Below are 12,096 nucleotides of genomic sequence, written 5' to 3' on the forward strand. Positions count from 1 at the left end.
AATATTTTGTTCACAGCAGAAGAAAGGTGAAAAAATATGGAAAAGCAGGAAATCAGGGCAATTAGACCCTTCTTAAAGCCAAATAAGTTGGGAAAGGATCTTCATGCGGTAAAAGCCAGTAAGTCAATGAGGTGGTCCTCAGAGGCAGAGAGATGCAGTGCCAAAGCAACTGAAAAGTAAGAAAACTTGTGGTGTGATTTTCAGCAAAGAAGGGAGATGTGGGGAGATTACAGGAATCAAACTAAGACAGGAATGTTTTCTTATACTAAGGTTTGGGAATTTTCTCAACATTTAATTTCCTCATTCTTCACTACAGTCAGAGTATGGGCTTGCACAGTTTCATGCAGCTCAGTGACTAATACTTAGTAGGTATGTTGAAAGATATTTCTTTTGTCATTTTAACCGGAAATTGACCTCATGAGAGTATTCCCCATAATGCCTGTCCATAAAAACGAGAAGTTATGGACATGCTGCAACAGAACGTGATGGATACTGAAAAAAATTACTAATGTGAGAAAATGAAAAATATGCTCATAGGCATTTAATCCTTAGTTATAACCCCAACAACTTAAAGAAATTAAAAATTATCAGCCATATTTTCCTCCAGGTCCAAGTCTTTATTTTGAAAAAAACTGTTTCATTATTTAATCTAGTTGGGTTACTCCTTGCTCTTGAGAATATTTCCTGTAAGACCATTCTATCCCATAAAATATACTTCCATCGGACCTTACAGAAAACTTAATACTTTTGTTAGAAAGCCTTTCTGGCAGAAAAATAATTTTTCAGCAAGTCTTAGCATTCAATTAAAAAAAAATCTATGATAAAAAAGATTAATCTCTCCCAGTTTACAACAGCATGAATACTCAAAGAAACTGTCCATACTTTTCTAAAAGACAGATATTAAGAAGTTGCTTGTAAAGAATGATTTACTAATTGAAATAAAAACTAAGCCTAAACAAGGGTGACAAAATACCTCAAACATGAAATTTACTTTAAATTAATCCACTTTTGAAATCTGCTGTTCGACTGTTTATATTAATTTGATTTAGCTTGAAAAGATCAACAGTTTAAAATTAATTCATATAATTATGGAAAGAGAAATACAACACACAGAGATGATGTAATAAAGCAAGTTAATTCTAAAACTTAAATTACTTTATTGCTTCTTTCATGAAATTGTACTTCCAGATGGGAAAACAAATGTTTTTGGGAAAGCCGGACAAAGCAAATTAAGGAACATACCTGAAACATTAATAAAGGAAGCACAGATAAGCTATTAATGTAAGTTTAAGTTCTATCATTAGTCAAAAAGTAGAAAATAAAGGGTGTACAGCAAAATTCTCAAACATTCTTGCAAACTAAGACAGAAACCACACGGACAATGCAGAGCCAAATACTTCCTTGTGGGCCTATTGCTGTGTCCTGTGGCAGAGACACTCAGCAAGTACCATTTCTGTCCTTTATTTATGCTGCTGTGCAAACATCATTATGCTCATTGTAAACCTGGAAAAATGAAGCGCAGTGTGGTGGGAATGGGAAGATCTGTGAGCCAAATTTTCCTTTCTTGAGGTTGCAGCTTTGGAACTCTGCCGGGTTAGACTCTGTGTCCCTGTGAGCTGGAGGCAGCCCCAGGCTGCTGGAGGGGCTGCACAGTGCCCAAGGCACCTCGGGTGCCAAGCTCCACCTTGTTATCACTCACTCCTGTGGGTAACTGTGCTCCTGAGCATCTGCTGTCCTCACAGAAGCTCGGTTTCAAATCAGGGTGCATGACTCTGCTTACAACCTCTCTTTTTTCTCCAGCCCACATAAACTTCCTTTGATCTTAAATGGTCTAACTGTCAAAAGTGTCTTCTGCCATATAAGCATGTCCTTTGATTGTCCTTCTAGTCCATCAGTTTTTATTCTTGCAAAAGATTTAAATCCTTTTATCCTTTTTGAAAATGACTGACTTAGTCAGTTTTTGACCTTTTGATGTAGTCATAAATTTTCAATTCGCCTTTTCTTTTTTTTCCTTTTTTAATATATGTATGTGGTTGGAGAAATCATTTATCCCAACTTTGTTTTGCTAACCGTTCATGACTGAGGCTTCCTCTTGCTTTAGCAGATACCTTGACAAGGTCTGATCAACTCACAGATGTCTCTTAGCACGCTGAAAAGTTCACAATTATATCATGAAATCTTTCACAAAGAAACATCCACTAAATCTCAATGAAGAAAACAGAAATAATTTATAGCATATATACTCATATTTATTATCTACTACTGCTATCAGTTATTATGGAAAGTAATTGTTCCCAGCACATAAGTATTATTAAGTGGTACATCAGATATCATATTTATAGGTAATATGTATATCTTGGAACAAAAAAAATTACCTTTAGATGACAGTTTGGAGACTTGTAAATTCTTGTGTAAAAGATTAAAGCCTACTTTTTTTTACTCTGTTATATCAGGTAGATCTGATTTTCCATACTTGATTCTTTTAACACAAACATGTTAAAGACATCAAACCATATCACAAATCTCAGTTCTTTTTACTTAAACTCAGTTTTAGCACAAAGCTGTGCCTGGGTAACTTCAGTTCTTTTATTATTCAAAACTTAACTATGTACTTCATTAGTAAAAAAAAAAATGTAAACCAAACTTTAGAGTACTTTAGAACTGTAAAATGTATCAGATACTTTTTAAGCAACAGTGTTTCTATAATGTTCGTAAAATTGAAGCGTGCCACAGTTATCTGGCCATCTGGTTCGAGAATAAGAGAGGAAATAAACTTACTTAGCAGAATTGTTTTCTCCTCTGCATTCTACCCAAAAACCCCCTTTTCATCAGGTCAGAATATGTTATCATGATCATCAAGCCTTGCCTCTTCTACAGCCCTGTTGCAACATTTGCTCCTTCATAAAGCCCAGAAGTACTGGTCAGAGCTGCTTAGAAAGATGCAGGTTACAGAGTTTATTCCAAAGATCTATATACAGGATCAAAGAATGGTTTGGGTTTATGATGGACCTTGAAGATCATCCAGTTCCAAGCCTCCTGGCATAGGCAGGTACACCTTCAAGTACACCAGATTGCTCAGAGCCCTGTCCTACCTTGTCTAGAACACTGCCAGGGATGGGGCATCCACAGCTTCTCTGGGCAACCTGTTCCACTGCCCCACCACCCTCACAATAAAGAATTGTTTCTTACTATTAATCTAAACCTACTCTCAGTTTGAAGACATTCCCCCTTTTCCTGTCACTACAAGCCCTTGTAAATGGCCTTTTGTCATCTTTACAGTAAGTTCCTTTTAGGTACCCAGGCTGAATAATCCAAATTCTCTCAGTTTTTCCCTATAGGAGAGGTACTCCATCCCTTTCAGTTTTTGTCCCTCCTCTGGAAACACTCCAACAGGATCATGTGCTGACACCCCAGAGCTGATGCAGCCCTGCAGGTGGGGTCTCAGAAGAGCAGAGCAGAGGGGCAGAATCCCCTCCCTCACCTGCTTCTCATGCTGCTTTGGATGCAGCCCAGGACACATTTGGCTTTCTGGGCTGGGAGTGCACATTGCTGGGTCATGTCCAGCCTCTCATCCACCAGCACCCCCAAATCCTCCTCATCAGGGCTGCTTTTCACCCATTCATCCCCAGCCTGTTTAATACCAGAGACTGCCCCACCCCAGATGCAGTACTTTGCATTTGGTCTTGTTAAACCACATGAGATGTGGTTCACCATGTGCCCACATGTACCCCACGTGCCCACCTCTGAAGCCTGTCTAGGTCCTTCTAGATGGCATCCCATCCTTCAGGTGTGTCAAGAGCACCACTCAGCTTGGTGTCATCTGCAAGCTTGCTGAGGCTGCAGTCAGCCTCTGTCTGCGTCATTACTGAAGATAACACTGGTCCCAGTACAGAGCCTTGAGGGACAGTACTCATCACTGATGCCCACTGGCACTCTGAGCCCTTGATCATTACCCTCTGGATGTGACCATTCAACAAATTCCTAATCCACCTCATGTATGTAAAAAAGCTTGAGGAGAAGGCAGAAAGCAGATATAACTTAAAAATGTGAATAACTAATTATTACCACTTTTGCTGTCTTCTTTGTGAAGCTGGACTCCAGAGGCTCTGCTGATCTAAAGAGGAGGAACAGCAGAGCAAACCAAAGTCTGTGAACAAAGGGGTCATCAGCTGGTCATTGAAGATAAGATCTCTAAATTCACATGGCAGAAGAAATCGAACAAATCTTCCGGCGACTAAATGAAAAAAGAAGTTTCTTTAACAGCAGATGAAGTTTTGGCAGCATATCAGATAAATAATTCTGTATAAAATCATGTGGGTTTAAGGTATGTCAACCGGTGGATTTACTGAAAGATGAAATTCCGAGCCACACAAAGCATGACACAGAGACAACCTTGACAATATCAGCACGTTAGCACTTTTATCAGCTGCTACAGCTACTGCTGTGCATGTTATCCTGCTATTCCATTACATAGGCACAGGCAAGAATTTCAGTCTCCATAAAAATAAAGTCTGTGTAGTAGCGTTACATTTTTAATGCAGACAACATCTCAGGCATAAGGTTGATGAGATATGTTGTTGTTGATAACTATTTGTTTTTGTTGGTGTCTGCATTAAGGGCTGGTGCATATTGCAATAACAGGTCTGTCAAAGATTTTTACTAAACAGCTTCTCCATATAGAGTCATTCACATACATTCCCCTTTATATATATATATATATATATATATATATATATATATATATATATATATTCTTACTTTACGTAAAATTCAACCTATGCAGCCAAGTATGTTTTTGATTAATAAGATGTAGATCCCTGAATCTCTGTCACTACATCCTTTGCTGGCTTGAACACTTCTCTTTCTAAAAAAGATACAGCTCATTTTAGAGAAACTGGGGAGGACTTGCTCCTCTGCCTTTGGCAGATCCTGAATACCAATACACTCAGCATATGCAGGTATAACTACTTTCAGTTGTAATGACTATTGCCAAAATGATCAGTCTTCCTAAAAAGCAGAATTAAGCTGTAAAATACCAATCACAGAGTTGACATATGCCACATGGCTCAGTCCTAAAATGTTCTGCACTTCAGTGCTCAAAATTTCATTTAGGAACCCAGAGTGTGTATCCCATGCAATTTCACGGTCTTTCTTGATTGCAAATGTTAACTTGGCTGAATTTTGGCTCATACAGTAAGAAATAAATAATGTTTTCTGATCTTAGATATGTGTTTGCATGTATATATATACATACACATATATATATTAAATATATATATGTAATTTTTTAAAAATTATATATATGTGTGTGTGTGAGTGGACAATAATACCTTATTTCTGTTTTCTATAACACTACAGATGTAAGGACAGCAAATGTTTTCATATGAGGTCTGTACAAACAAACAGAATTGGCAAAATTAAGTTTTTATAAAGTGTCATAGGAGTTTTAGTTACAGAACTGGAAGGAATCACCCATATCCACTAGATGTTCCGAGACTGAAGATTGATACCAGAATTCTGAAGAAAGAAACAGGTTTCTTTTTTTCTCAGAATCAAATTCTAAATTTTCACAGAGTTTGAATTAGGTGGTCTCATACCGTTATTTAGCAAGAGAATTGGATGAAAAGCATGATTTTCTATGGAGTAGTACATCCTGAACTGATAAACAGGAATATCAGTGTACTAAAACCAAATACATGGCAATTACATCTTTTGTTGGCGCAGTTTGAAGTTTAATACCTCAGAATCTTCATACTGTGTTTTAAGTTGAGAACCAATGTCACTACAAACTGAGAAAAACAGCAATTTCTAATCTCTTCAGAGAACCCATTTGGGTCCCTAAGTGTAATGAATTAATCAACTTTAAAAATGCTTTATGTCAAACTGTGGGCTCCAGAGGTAGGGATTTAAGCATCACCAGATATATTTCCCAGCTACTCCCCCCCATTGCAATGGTATTGTATGAAGTTACTGATTTTTCCAAGCCATGACCCCCTTCTCCTGGCCCTAAGTTATGGCAGTCACAGGGACTTTACAAAGTAAGTAGCTGTCCAAAGGACCGGAAAATACAAAGGAAAAGAAAGGACAGAAATTTCAGGGAAAGTTCACATTCCTTGTTACAGTTAACACTGAATATTAAAGATAATGTCAATGTGCAGGCCTTCAGAAATACCATCTGGGATATGCCTCATGTTCTGTAGCAAGGGCTAGACTAATGCCACAGGACAAAACTGATAAGGTCTTATGAAATGTCACTTCACACTGAACTTTATTTACTGTTGTTGACAATTACGCATGTAAAAATAAGCTATTTAGACAATAAGGGCTTCTAAAGACGTGTCATATGTTCATGGTTAAATATGCTAAATGTCACATTAAAGCTGACATGGCTATGGCTCAAGGCAGAAACACTGTCAAGTTGCCTATGATCCAGATGTGGTATATGTCATCAAACCAATTGTTTCTCTTTGACTGTGGTTTATAGTGCATAATATTGCTTATCAAATATCCTGGAAAAGCGCTGCTTGCCAGAACGAGAAGATGTTTCATCCTTTTTTGGTATTCAGTTGTAGTTAACTCTTGTTACTGCTGCTGACAGATATTGCAGATGTGTTTCAGTTAGTGCTAGCTCCTCTTTCATTCAGTACGTATAGATATGTACATATATTTATATATGTGTGGGGAAGCCCGAAGTAAATAAACCAGAATATAATTAAATTCTTGTGGAGGCATACTCCTAGTAGGAATTATAGCTCTGCACTATAGTAGGCAAACTTGTGAATGTGTAGGAAAGTTAAAACTTCTCTACTGAAGTCATATTAAACAGTTTATGGATCAGCTGCAAGTGGTCTTTTGATGACATTTTCACCCTAGATATTGACTTTGTCCTCTTATTAGGAGTTAAAATCTGTGCCTTTAAGAAATAAGTTAAAGGAGCTTCAGTAGCAGTTGACTCTGCAGGCTACCTCTGGAGAAAACAATTTTGAGTGGTAATTCATAATATTTTAATTATCTTTGATATATAGATTTTTAACACAGCCGGACACACACTGCTGTTGTACTGAGAATCTGTACTTGCTGGCAGATAGTTTTTTTTTTTTTGCAGACAGATATCTATCATCACTCATAACTTTTTTTTTTTATATTAAGTGGGATATTTATAAACACTGCTTCAAGCATGAGTTTGCATCATAAGTTACCACCAATTAAACCCTCTAGTAGTCATTCTAGCTCATCCTAAAAATAAGCATCTCTCATGTTTTTACTGTAGCTCTAAAAATTAATGATAAAAATATCAAACAGCCCTGATTTGGACTAGGGAGAGCCTTTGAACAATGGTTGGTGTTACTTCCAGAAAAACCAAGGAAGTATTTCTGGTTTCCACAGAAATAAGCTGATATGATTTTTTACTAGATTCAGAGCACCTATTTTCTTGTTTAAGGTAATTTCTAATTATGGCACTTCAAAGAGAGTACAGAACCAGGTTTCTGCCTCTTTTTTCTCAAAACAGGGAGACCTTTTCATTTATTTGGGTGAAGAGCAGAGGGTTTACTCTCTTTCTGTTACTGCTATAATGGCTCTGAAGCAGCTTTATGAGCATTTTGTACCCTTTCATCGTTTTGTTTGATTGAGCCACAGTTTATTCCCTCCTGCCTAGGGCAAAAACAAGACTACCAAGTGACATAACCAGAACTCATTAAAAAAGCTTTGAAGGGGCCATTTGGTAAAAGAGAACTGCTTCCTGTTATCATGACCACTCCAACTATAATTTCTTTCACTAAAACAGAAATGGGTCCTGAAAAATGTCAAAATGAACGCTCTACAGTTCCAAGATGAAATGTTTGACTTTTTGCCTAAGTAGGAGGTAATTACCCATATTGCACATTGTAATGGAAACTGTCTTTTACTTATTTACTGGCCTCCCTTGCCTCCACCACACAAGGAATTTCAAATTTTGGAGCATCTGTTCCAATCTGTAACCAAAAACAAAAGCTGAAACCCAACAGCCTTTCATAAAACACATTTTCCATCCTCAATACCTCAAGTGTTGGGCAGGGAACTGGAAGCAGTAGGTTGGCTCTGGTTTCTCTCTTCATCTGACAAAGTGGAAAAGAGAAGAACAAGCACTGTTTAGGCCTCTGAGGAGGCATTTAGAGCTCAGAGGTTGCCATGAGGGCCTGTGAGCAGAGAAGAAGGAGATGACTACCAGCCTGAGGAGCTCGAAGAGCTGGTGTCACAAGCTCACAGCATTCAGGGCTAGGTAAGCATTAAGACCAGCAGAGTGATTGGTGTCTCCATATGGATATGAGGGAATGGAGATAACACTTGTGTATTTTTGTGCCATTAGGATCAGACACAAATTGACAGCGTGGAGAAAAAAAAGGGGGTTTATTCATGTCCTGGATACTTTTGATGCAAATAATTTCTCATCGAAGAATAAAATAAAAAAATAATAACTACTCAAGTTAGTATCTGGGTGTCACTTGCTACTCTATGGCCAAAACCTGCAATTCTCCAGCATATTCCCTGCCAGATCTATAATGAGTAATGCATTTGTTTCATACACTTTAGGCCTCTCAGCAGCTCCATATCCCTGGAGAACTGTAAAGACAAGTAGTGGGAGGGAGCTTCTCCATCCCACCATTAGCACCTTCTGACCCCATCTACCATTAGCACCCCCAAACATATACAGAGCCTGACAAGAGAGGAACAGTCCCACACATTTTTAGCACATTACCAAGTTTTACTACACAGAGCATGCAATCCAAACTTGCTAAACACATATTTTGTAATTGCCTGTGAAGTGTTTTATACTTTCTTCATGATCTTTTAATGTTTTCAGAGACCGTGGAAGATACAGAATCATTTTTACATTATGTTTCTTCTTTGAAGTGCAACCTGACACAAATCTAGTGGCACAGGAAGGCACTGAAATAAGGCATTGAAATTAGGTAACTATGTAAATCATAAATCTAGAAACTGGTTTTCTGACAAAATGAGCAATGCTTTAAAGTTAGGCTATCATTACTGATTTCATGTGAATAATATGGTTCTAGATTAAGTTAGGATTTGGCACTTTTGGGGCTGAAATTCATGAGTAAATCTAACAGAGGATGGTATAATAAAAATGAAACGTGATGATTTACTTTCGTATAGCTTCTCCAATTCTGCAAAGTTGGTTCAGCTGCCATCATTGTACGAGTTTTTGTGCTGGGCAAAATTACAGGAGAGGTTAGCTGGTTTTGATAATACAGAATCTGCCTCCTAGGGGGAAATTAAATTATACTTGACAGCTAAGAAGTATTCACAAGACAAAAGAAAACGAGAATCAAAGCAAGTTGTAGGATTCCAGATCTTTTCCGACAGCATTTTTGTCTGATTTATACCAAGCAGAAGTTGAAATTTTATCTTTTTTTCTGAACAGCTATTATAAACCATCTCCACCAAGACTGCTTCAACCCATGGTGCCTCTTCTCTCTTGATTCAAGCATCTGGGCCTGTTCTTATGCCAACAGGCAGATTCTTTATTTACTTTTGATCTCTGAGAATGATCAAGCTCAGGCCAGCTGTGTGGATTCATTCCCTAATGGGTCCTTGTTTCTCATGACTTGGTGCTCCCTGTTGCTTTTCCTGACATAGATAAAATCAATATGTCTTCACAAGTATTTGTCAGATTTTAATCACAAAGTCATCAGTATTTACTGTGATGATAACTAAGAAGCCTTAGAAGATAGAAGAGGAGGTAGAGCTTTGGCAGAAAATAGAACAAATGGTGAACTACAAGTTAAGGCCAAGGAGCAGCAAATGTATACAACCAAGTTCCATCCTTATAGTGTCTGGCCAGACAGAGCATTGCCAAGACATGCATATATATTTCTTATTTGTTGCTAGTGATGAAATCTGCGCTACTGAGTTAAGCGCTGCATAAACGGAGTAACAAATTCTCATTAAAAAAAGATCATTCTGTAGACAGAAACTGTAGACAGAAAAGAGTAAAACAAGGAACAGAGAAACTAAGGGACAAAGATGAAGAGATATGCTGAAAGAAAAACAGTATGAAAGCTGATGGAGAGCAAATGGGGTTTTTCTGTCTATTGTTAGTTTTTTATAGAATGAAACTGTTCAGTTCTGCAGATCTAATCTGAAATGCGCTGATATTGGTTGAGTTGCACCCATTGAGTTTGTTCTTGGAAAGAGACATTTTGATTCTTCTGATAAGATCATTTCTTCTTCCATTTTCACAGGCTGTGTTGTGTTTAAAACAAAGCTGGCTGAGAGGTCTTCTATAAAGTGCTCCTGCTAGAAAATGCCATTTCTTCTAAATCAGCTCCTTTTATGAGAATGAGCAAGCTTCAACTTGACACTAGGCTCTTGGCTATACTATTCTTGAAGGCATTTCATGTTTTATTAATAGTAATTCATACAGACTGGGGAGAGAGCACTGATTGGAGCAATTGCCTTATATTCACCTCCCTGATCTGCTGCTGTCAGCACTGAGGTGAATGCTCTGACTGGCAATACCAATACTGGGAAGGGCTCCCTCCAGCTCTGCTGCAGAATAAGCAACCTCTTGCTATTTTTCTAAACATCTTTGAAAAGTCTTGTTGATAGGCCAAAGTTTTTATGCCTCTCATTCTAGTTAAAGTCTCTCCCAGATGAAAACCAAAACATTCTTTCCTTCCACCTGTGCTCTCCCTTGCTGGCAGTCTGTTGTCTCTGGAACATTCTGCGAGATTTGCTCCTATCCCTTCAAGTTCCCATTGCTTCCAATAGCCAGTTGTGAAGTTGCCACATTTTGATGCTTTTGAATATCTCTGTGTGAGGTTTCAACTCCAAATCCTGCTCTTGATATACATTTTCAGATTAGTTATTTTACATACAAATAAATAACATACATAAAACATGTCTAATAATCTGAACCAGTGATTAAATGTGTATTTTCTGTCTTTCAGTCCCTAGCATGCTAACGCAGTATTTTGGCTGACCAAGCACTTTGATTTTGCCACATGTCCAGTGCAATTTAAGCCTAAGAGCTGACTATGGGATAGGAATTCAAAAGGTTTCTCCCTAAACCTTATGTCTAATAAATCTAAAAAAAAATAATTTAGAAACAAAATTAATACACCAAAAGATGCATATTCAAGCTGAAATTCTCATGGCGTTTCCTCAATTGTTTTCTTAAATATGCCCAAAATTCTGTACCTATTGAATGGCTTCCAGTATGAAGTATAAACTAGGAAAAATTATTACAGGTTTTAACAAGAACTGTTAGACAGCCCTCTGCACTCTCTTCATCTTGCTGTTGAACAAAGGTCTCAGCTTCCTCTGAGTGCAGCTGACATGTAATGTAAAAAAACCTGGTTCATGTCAGTTCAATTTCTATTAGGTTTTTATTTAGTCCTTTTCTGCCAACAAAAGATATAGGCAGGGTATTTAAACCTCTTCTGATAACACCAGGTCATCTGTCTGGGTCACATCAATGCTTTTAGATTTTATGTAGAAGTTTTCACCCATTTATTCTATTTGCAATACTACAAAGACTAGATGGTGTTTTATGGCTTGGATCATGTACCACAGTAGCTCATTTTTTTGACTGTATGATCTTTTTCACACTTTTTGAACTAGCTGTAAGAGCAAAAAATTCTAGAGTTCAGGAATAATGGCTTTTAAAAGGTTCAGGAATAATGGCTTTTAAAACTTTGCACCAAACAGCTCTTGCTTTATTCTAGTATTTTCTCCCCATTCATGCATTTATGTCCTCTTAACCTATGCTACAAGAAAATGTTTCTTGTGAAAAAGATTTCCTAGCAGTGACCACGGCTACACAACAAGAGCCTTTTTTGAACTGTCTTGCGGGGGGGGGGGGAAGTGAGAGAAGCATGTGCTATTTTGTGTGCTCACACATAATAAAGTCAAGTAATTAAAAGATAGGACAACGTGGATTTTGATTCTTTGATTGTTACATGTATGTAAATAGGCCTTTATATGTCTTGCTGGCTGCTAAATATAATCTAAATGCACAGGTATTTCTCTTTTTCTCTTTATTATATTTTTTCATTCTTAAGAGAAATGAAGTGGTCAAACCTCAGCAAAGTA

Source organism: Fringilla coelebs (genome assembly GCF_963513975.1).
Source record: "Fringilla coelebs genome assembly, chromosome: 1".
NCBI classification, from domain to species: Eukaryota; Metazoa; Chordata; class Aves; order Passeriformes; family Fringillidae; genus Fringilla; species Fringilla coelebs.